The 18,538-nt window shown below is 47.4% G+C and overlaps 1 pseudogene; it reads right to left on the reverse strand.

The window, feature by feature from the left end:
- Positions 1-12,751: 12,751 nt before the first annotated feature.
- LOC138686627 (uncharacterized) lies at positions 12,752-17,907 on the reverse strand (annotated as a pseudogene).
- Between the last annotated feature and the right edge of the window lie 631 nt (positions 17,908-18,538).

Here is an 18,538-nt window from a genome sequence, read left to right on the forward strand (position 1 = left end):
CCCTCATCCACTAGGCAGGTCACCTGGTCACAGAAGGAGATCAGGTTGGTCAAGCAGGACCTGCCTTTTGTAAACCCATGCTGACTGGGCCTGATCCCCTTCTTATCCTGGACTTGCCATGTGAGTGCTCTCAAGACAAACTGTTCCATAATCTTCCCTGGTACCGAGGTCAGGCTGACAGCCCTGTAGTTCCCTGAATCCTCCCTCCGACCCTTCTTATAAATGGGAGTCACATTGGCAAGCCTCCAGTCCTCTGGGACCTCCCCTGTTGACCAGAACCGCTGACAGATGATAGAGAGTGGCTTGGCAAGGACCTCTGCCAGTTTCCTCAGTACTCTTGGATGGATCCCATCAGGTCCCACAGATTTCTGAGTGTCCAGATGGCGTAGTAAGTCCCTAACTAATTCCTCCTGGATTAAGGGGGTGTCGTGGTTTCAGCCCAGCTGGTAACAAAGGACCACGCAGCCGCTCGCTCACTCCTCCTGCCCCCCTCTGGTGGGATAGGGAGGAGACGGAGGAGAGAAAAGGGAAAAAAAACCAAAAAACAAAACGGAACCTCGAGGGTTGAGATAAAGGCAGTTTACTGGGACAACACAAAAAAAAGAAGTTACAACAACAACAACGGTACTAATGAAAGAATATACAAAAAGAGTGATGCACAGCCCAACTGCTCACCACCTGGAACCCGACGCTCTGCCACTTCCCCCACTGAAAGACGAGAGAGAGAGCTCCTCCCAGCCCGCTCCCCATTTATATACTGAGCATGATGTCACATGGTATGGAATAGCTCCTTGGCTAGTTCAGGTCAGCTGCCCCGGCTATGCCCCCCACCTCCCAGGCTCCTGTAAAAATTAACTCTATCCCAGCTGAACCCAGGACATTATCCACCCCTTATTCTATACCATCTGCATCATGCCCAGATCTTACATTTTCCAATTAACCACTACTATTTTCCTTGTCTTCTGTATAAGTATATGGACCACCCCCCCCCCACACACACACACACAAATAGTATTCCCTTAGTCGATGGGCTATCCCTCTAATGTGTCCATCAATTTTATTTAGCCCATGACTTTGGGGCTTCATCTGTTGTAACAGTTCTTCAGGATAAGGGAGATGGTGTGAGGTGTTGGGTTGTTGGATGCTGCCTCTGGAACTTGTGGCTAGTACATTTGCTGCAACCCACGGCCTTGGTCTGCAGGTTGAAGATGTTGGTCTTGGGGAAATTGCTGGGCGCCAGTTCAAGCTCTATCACTGTTGTACTTGGCTCAGTTTCAAAGTCCATCCTGCAGTCATTTGGGTAAGTCTCTACAGTAATACCCCTTGATATGGCATATAGACACTATAGATATAATGACATACATTGGCAGGTTATTTAGCAGTTATATATCAAACAGCCTAATTCACTGGCTATTCTCTCCCAAAATCAAATCTCCCTGAGGTACACATCGAATTTCCCCATCCTTTTGCATCACCCACTAGGTGTACCCAGGTCCCTGAGCAAAAACAACCCCTTGAATGGGTTTACCTTTGCCTGAGGCAGGACTAACCCAGACTGTCTTTCCTAACATACTCCTCATGCACACTACAGGGACTTTATCCCCTTCTACAGTATGTGGAAGACTTGGTTGGGCGGGGCCAGCCCGACTGGCGGATCCTCTAGTATTAACTAACCAGGTGGCTTTTGTTAAATGTGTATCCCAATGTTTGAAAGTCCCACCCCCCATCGCTCTCAATGTAGTTTTCAGCAGTCTGTTGTATCGTTCGATTTTTCCAGAGGCCGGTGCGTGATAAGGGATGTCATATACCCACTCAATGCCGTGTTCTTTGGCCCAGGTGTCTACGAGGTTGTTTCAGAAGTGAGTCCCGTTGTCCGACTCGATTCTTTCTGGGGTGCCGTGTTGCCATAAAATTTTCTCTTCAAGGCCCAGGATAGTGTTCTGGGCAGTGGCATGGGACACAGGGTATGTTTCCAGCCATCCAGTGGTTACTTCCACCATTGTAAGCACATGGCACTTGCCTTGGCGTGTTCGTGGGAGTGTGATATAGTCAATCTGCCAGGCCTCCCACTGTTTATATTTCAGCCATCGCCCCCCATGCGACAGGGGTTTTTGCCGCTTGGCTTGCTTAATTGCGGCACATGTTTCACATTCGTGGATGACCTGTGCGATAGTGTCCATGGTCAAGTCCACCCCTCGATCTCGAGCCCATCTATATGTTGCATCTCTCCCCTGATGGCCTGAGGTATCGTGGGCCCACTGAGCCATAAATAGCTCACCCTTATGTTGCCAGTCCAGGTCCACCTGAGACACTTCAATCTTGGCGGCCTGATCTGCCTGCTGGTTGTTTTGATGTTCTTCGGTGGCCCGACTCTTGGCTACATGAGCATCTACATGGCGTACTTTTACCACTAGCTTCTCTATCCGAACAGCAATGTCTGCCACAGTGCGGCAGCCCAGATGGGTTTACCTCTACGCTGCCGGTTGCTCTGCTTCCACTGCTGTAACCACCCCCACAGGGCATTTGCCACCATCCGTGAGTCAGTATAGAGATAGACCACTGGCCACTTTTCTCTTTCAGCAATGTCTAACACTAGCTGGATGGCTTTCACCTCTGCAAACTGACTCGATTCACCTTCTCCTTCAGCAGTCTCTGCGACTTGTCGTGTAGGACTCCATACAGCAGCCTTCCACCTGTGATGTTTTCCCACAATGCGACAGGACCCATCAGTGAACAGGGCATATTGCCTCTCATTTTCTGGCAGTTTATTATACAGCAGGGCCTCTTCAGCCCGTGTCACCAACTCCTCTGGCGACATTCCAAAATCTTTGCCTTCTGGCCAATCCATGATCAATTCCACAATTCCTGGGCAACTGGGGTTTCCTATGTGAGCTCGTTGTGTGATCAGTGCGTCCCACTTACTCCACGTGGCATCAGTTGCATGATGTGTAGAGGAGATCCTCCCTTTGAACATCCAGCCCAGCACTGGCAGTAAGGGTGCTAAGAGGAGCTGTGTTTCAGTACCAACCACTTCTGAGGCAGCTCAAAATCTTTCATACGCTGCCAATATCTCTTTTTCAGTTGGAGTATAGTGAGCCTCGGATCCTCGATATCCCCGACTCCAAAACCCCAGGGGTCGGCCTCGGGTCTCTCCAGGTGCTTTCTGCCAGAGGCTCCAAGTAGGGCCATTCTCCCCAGCTGCAGTATAGAGAACATTTTTAACATCTTGTCCTTCCTGGACTGGTCCAAGGGCTACTGCATGAACAATCTCCCGTTTAATTTGTTCAAAGGCTTGTCGTTGCTCAGGCCCCCATTTAAAATCATTCTTCTTCCGGGTAACTTGGTAGAGAGGGCTTACAATTTGACTGTAATTTGGAATATGCATTGTCCAAAAGCCCACAACACCTAAGAAAGCCTGTGTTTCCTTTTTATTAGTCGGTGAGGACATAGCTGCTATTTTGTTGATCACGTCCGCAGGGATCTGACGACGCCCGTCTTGCCATTTTACTCCTAAGAACTGGATCTCCTGTGCAGGTCCCTTGACCTTACTTTCTTTTATGGCAAAACCAGCCTTCAAAAGGATCTGGATTATTTTCTTCCCTTTCTCAAAAACTTCTTCTGCTGAGTTGCCCCATAAGATGATGTCATCAATGTACTAAAGGTGTTCTGGAGCTTCACCTTTTTCCATGGATCAGTCCATGGCAAATGGTGGGGCTGTGTTTCCACCCCTGGGGCAGTCGATTCCAAATGTACTGGACACCCCTCCAAGTAAAGGCAAATTGTGGACGACACTCTGCTGCCAGAGGGATTGAGAAAAATGCATTAGCAATATCAGTTGTAGCATACCACTTGGCTGCCTTTGACTCTAGTTCATATTGAAGTTCTAGCATATCCGGAACGGCAGCACTCAGCTGTGGCGTAACTTCATTCAGGCCACAATAGTCAACTGTTAGTCTCCATTCCCCATTAGATTTCCGCACGGGCCATATGGGACTATTAAAGGGTGAGTGAGTCTTGCTGATCACTCCTTGGCTCTCCAATTGGCAAATCAGCTTATGGATGGGGATCAGGGAGTCTCGGTTGGTGCGATATTGCTGCCAGTGCACTGTTGTGGTAGCAATTGGCACCTGTTGTTCTTCAACCTTCAGCAACCCCACAGCCGAAGGGTCTTGGGAGAGACCAGGCAGGGTAGACAGTTGTTCAATCTCCTCCATCTCCAATGCAGCTATACCAAAGGCCCAACGGTACCCTTTTTGGGTCCTTGAAATACCCCGTCCTGAGATAATCTATACCAAGGATGCACGGGGCCTCTGGGCCAGTCGCAATGGGGTGTTTATGCCACTCATTCCCGGTTAAATTCATTTCAGCTTCCAATACAGTTAGTTCTTGGGATCCCCCTGTCACACCAGAGATACAGATGGGTTCTGCCCCTTTATAACTTGATGGCATTAGGGTGCATTGTGCACCAGTGTCTACTAGAGCCTTATATTCCTGTGGGTCTGATGTGCCAGGCCATCGAATCCACACTGTCCAGTAGACTTGGTTGTCCCTTTCCTCCACCTGGCTGAAGGCAGGGCCCCTCTAATCCTGGTTAGAATATCTGTTACCCACTTTTTGCACATGTGAATCAGAAGTCCCTTCAAGAGGATCAGAAATGAGATCGGCCCATCTACTGCATCTGGGGGACTGCTCACGGGAAACTGGAGCAGCAGTTTTCCAAGAAGAATCTTCTTTTCTGGTTGCTTTTTCTCGCAACTCCTGTACCCATGCATCCAGGACTGAGGTAGGTTTTCCATCCCACTTCCTCATGTCCTCTCCATGGTCACACAGGTAAAACCACAGGTTAGCCCATCATGAGTACTTTCTCTCTCCTCTCTCTTGGGCAGAGGAATGCTTACTCCCAATAACTGCAATGCGGGCCTGTACAGGTGGGGAGGAGGACATATCGACTTTGAATTGCTGGAACTCTCGGGACAATTCCTCTACAGCTGAGACACAGGCCCATAGGGAGGAAGAGAGACTTCCTTTGTATTGCCGGAGTTGGACAGCCAATTCATCCACTGTTTGTCCATAGCCTTCTTTCCAGGACATTACTGCCAATGAGTTGGCATAGGTTGGTGGTGCACTTCGTAGAAACTTCCGCCACATCGGTTGTGTGCATTGGACTTCATCCGGATCTGTGGGTGACTGCGCATTTTCTGGATCATTATAAATCACCTTCAGCACGGCTAATTCCCTCAGGTACTGGATACCTCTCTCCATGGTGATCCACTTGCTTTGGTGACATGTAACTTCATCCTTGAAGGGGTATCTTTCCTTTACACCTAACAGAAGTCGCCTCCAGAGGCTGAGGACTTGTGTTTTTCTCCCAATCGCCTTGTCGATGCCCCCTTCCCTAGACAGAGATCCCAACTGCTTGGCTTCCTTACCCTCTAATTCCACACTACTGGCCCCATTATCCCAGCATTGGAGCAGCCAGGTAACAATGTGCTCACCTGGGTGGCGGCTAAAATCTTTTTGCATGTCACGCAACTCACTCAGGGATAGAGATTGGGTAATTATTTCAGGTTCTGCCTCTTCCTCCTGTTCTCGTGATGACCTTGGTTCATTTTCATCTCTCACTAAGTGAACTGATTTCTTTGTGTGTTTCTTTTTCTGTACAGGGGCAACTGCTACTGGCACAGGTTGGTTCTCCGGTTTAGCTGCAGTATCTGTCACCAGGGTTGGGGTAGCCACGGTGCCTGTTGCCCTGTTTTCCATCTTTTCCCCCTTTTCCCCCTGAGGGTGCTGCCTAATATCAAGCAGCTTTTGGTAGATACTGGCCAGGGCCCAGCACAGTGCAGTGAGTTGTGCGTCTCTGGAATAGCCACAGCATTTTCCTTTCAAATATTCTACCACTTCATGAGGGTTCTGTAGTTGTTCGGGAGTGAACTTCCAAGTCACTGGAGGTGAGAAGTTCTCTAGATACCTGCCCATATCCTCCCACATGCCATGCCACCCATGAATATCCAGCTTTGGGGCAGATCTCTGGATGGTACTCTTAAAAAGTAGCCCTAAACAAGACCTGAAACATATTCAGGAGGCATAGCACTAATAGCATACTGGCTTGCGCATCCCAAGGATATTCAAAATTCTCAAAAACTGTTGTAATTAGTTGGAAGGAGAGAAGGGAGGCGAATGGATGGGGGGAAGTATCCCCCCCGACTTCCCCATGGATTGGGTGTAATTACCAGTAAAATGCGATAGAAGGTGCCCAAAGTATGGAAATGATATCACTGTCTCATACAGATACCAGCTTAACCTCATGACCAGTGATGTAATCATTTCACAAGTTGACATTGCCCAGTACAGCAAAATGATAATCCCAATCACTCTCCCAGAGGTGAGAAATGTAACTACAGGCAATACATAGAGCATATAAGAACTTACAAAACTGTGATGGGTTGACCCTGGTTGGACACCAGGTGCCCACCAAAGCCGTTCTATCATTCCCCCTCCTCAGCTGGACAGGTGTCCCGATCCAATGTTGAGGAAGGTTTCGATATGATCCCAAGAGTGAGATTAAGACACAAATGAGGTCAAATGCTGTATAGTCAAAATAGCTTTTATTATCAAAAGTATCAAAAGTGGAAAATGGTGGCAATAGGATAGAATGGAAGAAAAGGTAGAAATCAAGTAAGAAGTCGGGATAGGATTGCTAGGATAGTCACCACCACGGATCCGGTGGCGTCCCGTTGGTCCTCAATCTTCAATTCTTTGGTGGTGAAGAAAGCCGCCCACAGCTTGTCTCTATGGGTTTTTATAGGGCATATTTCAATGATGTCATGTGCTGCAGGTTTCGTTTATCACAAGACCTTTGCATGATCAACACCAGATCAGCTCCAGCCTGTTTCCTCCCCTGGATGTCTCAATGGCCTGATAATCATCCTTATGGACAGAGGAGTCTCCTGCTTAAACAGGCCATCTTAGAGACAAAGGGCTTGAGATAAGCAGTTCACAGTTCTTTGAGATGATTTTCCAGTCCCTCACACCTAGCAATCTTTGAGGCAAATGGTTCAGGATAACAATTCAGTCTCTTACACCACCCCGTGGCTCAAAGATTGTTTCAGGACCCATGGTGGTTTTGATAAAGGATAGCTATATAGAAAAGCCAGAAAAGAGCATTTCAGACAATCTGTATTACTGACGGTGTGGTTTGGTGTACAGTGCGAATTTGTTTAACACCATCAGGCGAAATAGTAGTTACAAATTGCATATTAGTTACAACACGTTGAATCAATTGTATAAAGCATGGAATGATACAGGGTAAAAAAGAATAACATGGTAAAACCACACAACAAGTAAAACAGTATTTGTTTAACCCATTGACCACCAGGGAGCCAGGAAAACATATCAATGTCCCAGCCTTTCCATGTCTGGACAGGAACATGGGCCAGCTTTTGTATTCCCGCAGTAATTTGTTTAACAATTTTCTCGCTGTCATCAATTTTTAAACAACAGTTAGAATCATTTAGTTTACCACAAACACCTCCTTCCCCGGCTAGCAGGTAATCAAGCACCATGCGATGTTGTAATATTGCTGTTCGCATTTGTGTAGCTTGATCTGCCAATAGATCATTAGTAATGATCTCTAGGACAGCTTGTAACCAGATGATGTGATTTAGGTTATAGATAGGTTCTCGAGCACCGCTAACCCACTCATTAGGGTTCCAGGTGGCAGGTCCATAATGTTGTATGATATGTTGAGGCGTCCACTCGTCTTTGCCCCAGGTTTGACCACTCCCACCTGCTATAGAGGTATCAATGGATCGCCGATATTGATTGAGATCATCATATACCTTAACACCCAGTCCATCCCCTTCATCATCTGGGACCAGGAAAAACAAAGGATGAATTACCCCCACATAACACACTCCAGTCCAATTTGCTGGTAGCAGTTTGTAGGCACGTTGGCCACACACCCAATATTGACCCTTTAAGGCTCGTGCACCATTTTCAAACAAACCGGTAGGTGTCCATGGTGATTGGAAATATGTTGAATTACCTACTCCCAGAGGATGATCTGACAGACCGTTCATCAACAACCTGTCCACAGTTTTTCCCACCTCCTCTGTGGTGCCCCAACAGATAGGAAGTCCATTCAGACCTATGCTCAAATGTCCTTGACAGCGGTCTTTATTATCACTTGACCACCAAATTTGAGTCCCATCAGTAAGTCTGCATTTCCAGGCACCAGAACCACAGTGTCAAAAGCAGGTAACATTAAGAAGGTCATTAGACTGATTAGTGGAAGACCAAAAATGGGAAAACTGTTTCCTGTGCCCTGTTTGATTCACCCAGGCCCATCTGGACCAGTGAGGCACAAAATTTGGGGAACTGGAACTCAAGAGGTGACAATATGCCTGGTCGTCCCCTTCTGGCAGTGTTATAGCTGCCCTATGGTTTGAAAAATCAATTGGTCCACAACCGTCAGTGAGGCAATGGTTGTCATAAGTATATGTCCAGTTGCACTTGCTATTTCCCACGGGAATACCATCTTTTTGTGTTCAGTTCAGACAATATCCACCTTGGACTGGATATTGTATTGTCCAGGGCTGTGTGTCTTCATCCCAGTAAGAATCATTTTTGACCTCACTGTAATTAGTCACTAACCATTTTGGGGAAATAGGGACAGCAATCCATGGCCAGCTTTCCAAACCTAAGGGTCCACCGCATACCCAACAATTAGTCAGATTAAAAGTGTTGGCCACTTGCTGGCCTAGAGCCAGAAATTCATTTTGCCACTCCAAGCCGAAAAGAGGGGCACAGGAACTTCCCCAGATATTAAAGGCAGCAACAATAGTCGTCCAAAATAAGATCTGTGGTGGTATACCAAACATCCTATAAATATTAACAAAGCAATCACTGACAAAACTACACAAATGATTAACAGCTTCATGTATTTCCTCAGGCACGCTCCAGAGTCCTCACCTGAAAGGGAAAAGAAAAAACAGACTCGGTTCGTTCTAAGGAACCAGAAGCAAATTGTTATTAGAAGGATGGAATAATCCACCTGGTATTGATTTTATGTTCCTTTCCATAAGCATCTTTTGCTTTCCAAGCATATTTATTCATCGGTGTTTCCAGTACCAGAGGTACGGTTCCAACCGTGGGGAGTTCAACTAAGACTGGTTGGCCCGGAAAATATGATGGATTTCTGGGATGATCCGGGTTATCTGGGGCTGGCATAATGATTGGGGTCTTCGGGCAAAATGCTGTAATTTTCGGGCACCCATTCACTCCCCAACGACTGTTAACACTAGTCACTGCATCCCGTAGCCGTTCAGCCCATCCAGGCTTATGCGGCTTGAGGAAGCGTTTCAGCGAGCCATTCGTTCTTTCCACAATTCCGTTTGCCTGTGCGTAATACCGAGTATGGCGCACCCACGAGAACCCTTCCTGGGTTACCCAATCTTGGACTATGTTAGCAGTAAAGTTACCCGACTGAATTGACTGAGGTTTGGGGAAAGTGCCAAACCACTCTTTCAAAGCTTTCACTGTGTTTTCCCCAGCAGCTCTGGCAAAGGCTTCGGCCTGGACTAACCCTGACACTATCTCTACTCCAACTAACACATAATGCTTTCCTTCTGATTTCCGGAAGGGGCCAATTTAGTCCACTTGCCAAGCCTCCCACAACCCTTTCCCCTCCCTTAGGTGTAGGGGGTCACCTTCCAGGGGGTGTCTCTCCAAGCGGGTACGACATTGTTCACAGGCAGACACACAAGTTTTACATTCTTCCCTGGTAACTGGCCAACCTTGAGCTTGGGCCTCACAATAGAGATCTTTGATCCCCGAATGTTTCCTTTTTACACGTAGCCATTCTAACAATCGGTCCCAGTCTTCTGCTATTGGGGTGTTCTGGAGGGGAGCTAATTGGGCCAATTCATCAGCTTTGACATTCCACTGGCTAACAGGGGTGCTATCCTGTTGATGGGAAGCCACCCAGGCTACTGCAAATTTTCCTTGTCTAGCAATGGTGAGAATATCTTGCCACTTTTCTTTCTGCCATACAGGTATCCTATTGACTTCTCACCCATTTTGTTCCCAGAATGGAAGCCATTCAGTACAGCCTTTAAATACAGCATAGGAATCAGTATAGATATAGACAGGTGAGGTAGATTGAGCTTCATGCTGGAAAACATTCAATACTGCAATTAATTCCCCTACTTGAGCACTACCTTCCCCTTCAGTGATTATTTGTTTGTCCTCATCTACGCGGAGTGCTACAGCTTGATATTTCCAAGTTTTTCCTTCCCGTTTAGAGGAAGCATCAGTAAACCAAACATTCTGCAATTGTTCAGAAAACGGGGGGGCCACTTGTATTACAGGAGGAAGTTCAGATGTTTCCCTGTCTGAGTTTGTTTCCTCTTGAATGGTTAACATCTTTGCTGCCCCCTCAGACACAGTAAAAATGTCACAATAATGCTCTATCTGGGCATACCATTTCCATACAGAGGCTCTCTGAGCCACCCCGTCAGGGTGCGGAGTACCTGCTAAAACTGTCTTGGTTGCTTTAAACGGGCGTCTGAGCACTATAGACTGCTGTCGAATAGTCTGTTCAGCCTCTCTCAAGGCTAAACTGACTACAAACAAACCTTTCTCCCAAGCAGTATATCTATTTTCTGCATCCTTAAAACTGCGAGAATAGAACCCAATAGGTCGAGTGGGTCCTTTGTGGCCCTTTTGCCATAAATGTATTGATAACCCACTTTTGGCAAATCCCCATTCAATATGGACAGGGTCTGTGGGGTGAATAGGACCAAGAGCTTGATGGACAGTTGCTTCAAAAATTAGCAATTGTAATGCCTCTTCGTGGGGCTTACTCCATTCCCACTGAGCCCCTTTTCGCAACAAGTCATACAGGGGTCTTGCAATAATTGAAAAATCAGGGATATGTTTTCTCCAAAACACAAGTAATCCTAGTACATGTTGCAAATCCTTTTTTGACTCTGGCATTTTAATCTGATCCAATGAGGAAAGGGTGTCGGGGGGGATACATGTCATTCCTGCCTTCCACCAAATTCCTAAAAACTTTACTTCGCTTGAGGGTGTTTGTGTTTTCTCTGGTGGAATTTTCAACCCCAAGCTTTCCAAGTGAGAAATTATATTATCCTGAGTTTTCTGAACCTTTTCTGTTTCATCCCCACCTACAAGAATATCATCAATGTACTGATAAACACTGACCTCCTCCTCTGTCTGAATTAGTTCTAGCTCCTGCGCTAACGCATGATGAGACAGAGTGGGGGAATGCTTGTACCCTTGTGGGAGTCGGGTAAAAGTAAATTGCTGATCCTCCCAAGTAAATGCAAAGTGGTCTTGATCTTCTGTTTGCAGGGGGACCATAAAAAACATATCTTTAACATCCACTGTTGCCATAATTGGGTGGGCTGGTTCCTGGATTGTAGCTATAAACTCAGCAATATTCAGTACCGCAGCTGTCAATGGACCGGTATTTGCATTAAGTCTGCGATAATCTACAGTTAATCTCCACTTGCCATTAGGTTTTCGCACTGGCCATACCAGGGAGTTAAAAGGAGAATGGGTTGGAATCACAATACCCTGTCCCTTTAAGTCCTCTAACACAGGTGCTATTCCCTCTCTGACCCCCAAGGGTATCGGGTAGGGCTTAACATTTGTAAGCTTTGAAGGGGGAAGCAGCGCCGAATATCTATTGTGGGAGAGCCAAATGACCACTGTCTCCTTTTGTTATCAATCCAGGTCTTTCCTTTTAAAACATCGAGTCCTAAAAGGTTAAGTGGAAACTCCCCCACAACCATTGTCACTGTAGTGGCACTATCTTCTCCTGGCAAACGCAGGCTGACCATTGCTAATGCCTGTGGCTGAACGTATTGGGTCTGGCTGAGATGGAGTTAATACTCCCCATAGCAGCCCTCATAGCACTGTGCTCTGCATCAGTAGCTAGAAAGGTGTTGATAGCACACCAGTGTTTTGGCTACAGCTGAGCAGTGCTGGCACAGCATCAAGGCTGTCTCTCCAACATTTTTGCCCCCCGCCAATGGCAGGCTGGGGCAGGGCAAGATCTTGGGAGGGGACATAACCAGGACAGCTGACCTAAACCAACCAAACAGATATTCCATACCATATGACGTCAGCTCAGATATAAAAGCTAAGTAAAGGGAGACGGAAGGGGGGGCATTTTGTCTTCCGGAGCAACCACTACGCGTACTGAAGCCCTGCTTCCCGAGAAGTGGCTAGACATCGCCTGCTGATGGGAAGTAGAGAATAACATCATTTGTTTTTTCTTTGCTTTCGCGCGCGCAACCTTTGCTATCACTTTATTAAACTGTCCTTATCTTGACCCACGAGCCTTTTGTTATATTTTCTCCCCCCCCGTCCAGCTGAGGAGGGGGAGTGATAGAGCGGCTTTGGTGGGCACCTGGCATCCAACCAGGGTCAACCCACTACACTGAACAATGCCGAATGCATCTGCCACAAAAAGCTGCTGTTTGGAGAGTGTAATTCTGCAATTAGCAGCATCTTTGGTTTTAATAGCTGAAATCTGAGCTCCGGTATCTACCAAAAAGGTGACCGGGACTTGTCTTGGTCCCACAATACCTGTAATTAGTAAATCACCCCGGCCGTTTTCAGTGAGCTGTCTAATATATATCCAACCTTCGCCCCCCTGCTCACCACCGAAAGGCGAAGGATCTAGTTTCCCACCGGCTCTTGGGTGACGTTTGTTTCTGATACATCAATCAGGGAGGGAGGGTGCGCTAAGAGTAGTATTCTCAAAATCCACTTTTCTATTTGCTGATTTATCAGGCCACCCTGTTACCAATTTTTCCAATTTGTCTGTTGGCATCCCGTCCATTAAGTCATGCGGGATCCCCTTCTGGTATCCCCGCACCCACAGTATATTATGTTTGTTTGGGATATCTCTCCCCCCCAGCGGTTTAGCAAGGGGTGTTCTCTTATCACTCCCAGGGCACGGAACTATTTTTACTTCAGCCCACCTCAAGCCCCTGGATTCTGTTTTGGTGGCTGGAGGGTTAGCAGGACCATACTTGTGCCCATAATTAATTAATTCCTGGGCCACTTCTCCCCATGTCCACATTTTCTTATCTGGGGGGTGGCGGTGCTGATCAGGCATGAATCCTCCTGAAGCAGCCGCAACACTCTTACCCTGGGGCATCGCCTGTATCTTTCCTTGTAATTGTATGCCAAACGGTTTCAGAGAATCAGGGAGTCCCCTTATAAGGGGAGTCATTCGCTCAGGATCCACCAACATCATCATCGGGGACTCCTGCCTAGGCTCCAATTTTTGATCATACATCATCTGCAGACAAGCTGCCTTTTGCACACTCTCCACTAATTGATCAACGGTCCCCGTAATCGCGAGGGGATCCCCCCTCTCCAAGGGGTTCAAACCTCCCGCCCAATAGGCTGCCTGTTGGGTTAAAGACCAGGGGGCATGGTGATTCCCAGTAGTTAAAAACACTCCCGGTCCCCAATACCTTTCCACCTCCTTTTCACTTACCAGAATCTGGTCCCCCCCTAACAATGATACTCTCCACACATACTCCGTTTCTGACTCCTTAGGGGTTCGGCCAAATTCCTTTTTTAGTTTTGCCAACTCAGTGGCAGTATAGGGGACCTCTTTAGCTGTAACTTGATCCTGCTCATCATCATAAGTATATTCAGTTTTGACTAAAGGTCACAATGAAGGCAGCTCTAACTTCTCCACTCTCTCTTTTGCTGCCTGCAGGTCCTTAAAGGCGTAGCCAATTTCTGATCTTGGAGGAATTTCCTCACGGACAGTACCCGCAAGGAGCTGCTCCTTAAGAGCAATTTGCAAATGTTTCACTTGGTTCTTTTCTGCTTCAAGTTATGCTTTTAATCCCGCCACTTGTCCCATAAGGGACTGAACAAGATTTTGGAGGGATTCAATAATTTGAGATTCTGCAGTGAGGTGGCAATCCCTATCCTTCACTGCTGCGGCCAGACTGGCACCAAGAATGGAACAGACAATTGCTTTTCCTTTCCCTGACCGCACTCTAGCATCTTTCTGTAAAGCGACTATTCGATCAATAACGCTCTGCAGATTATACCAATTTCCCTGAGCCCAGTCTATCCCAAGCACAGAGGGTCGCGCTTTACGTCTTTCAAAAAAATCAAACAAAGCTTCTTTCCCCAAACGGGCAATTTTGCTATCACTTGTCTTATGCAAAGTGGGGAAGCAGTCGTCTCAGGAAGGCAGCACGTAAAGTTTCAAACACAGCACAACACAAGCCTGCACCCCTTACGTTCCTGAGAGGTCTCACGTATTAAAGCGGGGAAAGTTTCAAACACAACACAAGCCTGCACCCCTTATGTTCCTGAGAGGTCTCACGTATTAAAGCGGGGAAGCAGTCATCTCAGGAAGGCAGCACATAAAGTTTCAAACACCTTATAAAAAGTGGGGAAGCAGTCATCTCAGGAAGGCAGCACGTAAAGTTTCAAACACCTTATAAAAAGTGGGGAAGCAGTCATCTCAGGAAAGTAGCACATAAAGTTTCAAACACCACAAGCCTGCCCCCCTTATGTTCCCAAGAGGTCTCATGTATTAAAGCAGGGAAACAGTATGGCACCCTCGGCTCAAGGGATCCTGTCCGTGACGCCAATTTAAATGTCCCGATCCAATGTCAGGGAAGGTTTCGATATGATCCCAAGAGCGAGATTAAGACACAAACGAGGTCAAATGCCATATAGTCAAAATAGCTTTTATTATCAAAGTATCAAAAGTGGAAAATGGTGGCGATAGGATAGAATGGAAGAAAAGGTAGAAATCAAGTAAGAAGTCGGGATAGGATTGCTAGGATAGTCACCACCACGGATCCGGTGGCGTCCCGTTGGTCCTCAATCTTCAATTCTTTGGTGGTGAAGAAAGCCGCCCACAGCTTGTCTCTATGGGTTTTTATAGGGCATATTTCAATGATGTCATGTGCTGCAGGTTTCGTTTATCACAAGACCTTCGCGTGATCAACACCAGATCAGCTCCAGCCTGTTTCCTCCCCTGGATGTCTCAATGGCCTGATAATCATCCTTATGGACAGAGGAGTCTCCTGCTTAAACAGGCCATCTTAGAGACAAAAGGCTTGAGATAAGCAGTTCACAGTTCCTTGAGATGATTTTCCAGTCCCTCACACCTAGCAATCTTTGAGGCAAATGGTTCAGGATAACAATTCAGTCTCTTACAACAAGGGAGACAAAAATATAACAAAGAGCTTGTGGGTCAAGATAAGGACAGGAGAGATCATTCACCAATTACCGTTATGGGCAAAACAGACTCAGCTTGGGGAAAATTAACTCAATTTATTACAAATCAACCAGAGTAAGGTAATGAGAAATAAAACCAAATCTCAGAACACCTTCCCTCCACCCCTTCCTTCTTCTCGGGCACAGCTTCACTCCCTGATTTCTCCACCAAGCCCCCCCCAGTGGCACAGGGGGACGGGGATCGGTTTTATGGTCATCACATGTTTTCTGCCGCTTCATCCTCCTCAGAGGGAGGAATCATCACACTCTTCCCCTGCTCCAGCATGGGGTCCCACCCATGGGAGACAGTCCTCCCCAAACTTCTCCAATGTGGGTCCTTCCCATGGGCTGCAGTTCTTCACGAACTGCTCCAGCATGGGTCCTTTCCACGGTGTGCAGTCCTTCAGGAGCACACTGCTCCAGCGTGGGTCCCCCACGGGGTCACAAGTCCTGCCAGAAAACCTGCTCCAGCATGGGCTCCTCTCTCCACAGATCCACAGGTCCTGCCAGGAGCCTGCTCCAGCGCGGGGTTCCCATGGGGTCACAGCCTCCTTTGGGAACCCACCTGCTCCAGCGTGGGGTCCTCCATGGGCTGCAGGTGGATATCTGCTGCACTGTGGACCTCCATGGACTGCAGGGGGACAGCCTGCCTCACCATGGTCTTCACCATGGGCTGCAGGGGAATCTCTGCTCCGGCACCTGGAGCATCTCCTGCCCCTCCTTCTTCACTGACCTTGGTGTCCACAGGGTTGTTTCTCTTACATGTTCTCACTCCTCTCTTCGGCTGCCATTTTCCGTCTGTCCCAACTTTTTTTTCCCTTCTTAAAAATGTTCTCCCAGAGGTGTTACCACTATCGCTGATGGACTAGGCCTTGGCCGGCGGTGGGTCCGTCTTAGAGCCAGCTGGTATGGGCTCTCTCGAACACAGGGGAAGCTTCCAGCACCTTCTTACAGAAGCCACCCCTGTAACCCCCCCCCCCCGCTACCAAACCTTGCTACACAAAACCAATACAAAAATGCCACCATGTAAACAAATGAACCAACATTGTGACTAACATCTATTTATCTAATATAAGATATGCGTATGACAAATTTGTTTCAAGACGGTCTGGCCAGATCTGTCGTTATCTGAACCCTTTGTGCCCCATATTGGGTGCCAAACAGGACTGTCGTGGTTTCAGCCCAGCTGGTAACAAAGGACCACGCAGCCGCTCGCTCACTCCTCCTGCCCCTCTCTGGTGGGATAGGGAGGAGACGGAGGAGAGAAAAGGGAAAAAAACCCAAAAAACAAAACAGAACCTCGAGGGCTGAGATAAGGGCAGTTTACTGGGACAACACAAAAAAAAGAAGTTACAACAACAACAACGGTACTAATGAAAGAATATACAAAAAGAGTGATGCACAGCCCAACTGCTCACCACCTGGAACCCGACGCTCTGCCACTTCCCCCACTGAAAGACGAGAGAGAGAGCTCCTCCCAGCCTGCTCCCCATTTATATACTGAGCATGATGTCACATGGTATGGAATAGCTCCTTGGCTAGTTCAGGTCAGCTGCCCCGGCTATGCCCCCCACCTCCCAGGTTCCTGTAAAAATTAACTCTATCCCAGCTGAACCCTGGACAGGGGGCTATGTTATGCTCTTCATCCTTACCTTCCATCTCAAGGGGTGGAGCACCCTGAGGATGACTGGACTCACTATTAAAGGATGAGGCAAAGAAGGCATTAAGTACCTCAGCCTTTTCCTCATCACTGGTTGCTACGTTCCCTTCTGTATCCATTAAAGGAAAGATATTCTCCTTGGGATTCTTTTTACTGTTAACATATTTGTAAAAACATTTTTTGTTGTCCGTTACGATAGTGGCCAGATTTAGTTCTAGCTGAGCTTTTGCCTTTCTGATTTTCTCTCTGTATGATCTAACAAGATCCCTGTACTCCTTCCAAATTGCCCGCCCTTTCCTCCAGAGATGATAAACTCTCCTTTTTTTCTTGAGTCCTAGCAAAAGCTCCCCATTCAGCCAGGCTGGTTGTTTTCCTCGGCATTTCGACTTGTAGCACATGGGAATAGCTTGGTCCCGAGCCTTTAAGATTTCCTTCTTGAAGAATGTCCATCCCTCCTGGACCCCTTTGCCCTTCAGAACCATCACCCAAGGGATTCTCTCAACCAGTGCCTTGAAGAGGCCAAAGTTATCCCTCCCGAAGTCCATAGTGGTGGTTTTGCTGACCACTTTCTTTGCCTCACCAAGAATTGAAAATTCTATCATTTCATGGTCACTAAGCACGAGATGGCCTCTGACCATCATACCTTCCACCAATCCTTCCCTGTTCGTAAACAACAGATCCAGCAAGGCTCCTCCTTTGGTTGGCTCACCCACCAGCTGTGTCAAGAAGTTATCTTCCACACACTCATAGAACCTCCTAGGTTGTTTACTCACTGCTGTGTTGTATTTCCAGCAGACATGTGGAAAGTTGAAATCCCCCACAAGGACAAGGGCAGACAATTCTGAGACTACTGCCAGCCGCTTGTAGAATGATTCATCCACCTCTTCAACCTGGTCGGGCAGTCTATAACAGACTCCCAGCACAATATCTGTCTTACTGGCTTTCCCTGTCATCCTCACCCATAAACACTCTACCTTGTCATCAGAATCATGTAGCTCTGTACAGTCAAAACATTCCCTAACACAGAGAGCCACCCCACCACCTCTTCTACCTTGCCTATCCCTTCTGAAGAGCTTTTAGCCATCCATTGCAGCACTCCAGTCATGGGAGTCGTCCCACCATGTTTCCATGATGGAGACTAAGTCCTAGCTATCCTGCTGCACAATGGCTTCCAGCTCCTCCTGTTTATTGCCCATGCTGCGTGCGTTGGCATAGATGCATTTGAGCTGGGTTATCGAATCCACTCCTAACATCGGCATGCTGCCTCCAGGCTCATCTCTGGTGCACATAGTTTTATCCCTTACCCCCTTCAAACCTGGTTTAAAGCCCTTTCTATGAGCCCTGCCATCTCATGAGCAAGGATTCTCTTACCCCTTCGAGATAGCTGGACACCATCTGTTGCTAGCGAGCCCCGTGCTGTGTAAACCTCCCCATGATCAAAAAACTCCAAATTCCACCTATGGCACCAGCCTCTGAGCTACTTATTAATCACGTGAGTTTTCCTGTTCCTTTCAGTGTATTTCCCTGCCACTGAAGGGATTGAGGAAAACCCTACCTGTGCTCCTGATCCTTCCACTAATCGCC

Source organism: Haliaeetus albicilla, chromosome 8, assembly GCF_947461875.1.
Source record: "Haliaeetus albicilla chromosome 8, bHalAlb1.1, whole genome shotgun sequence".
NCBI classification, from domain to species: Eukaryota; Metazoa; Chordata; class Aves; order Accipitriformes; family Accipitridae; genus Haliaeetus; species Haliaeetus albicilla.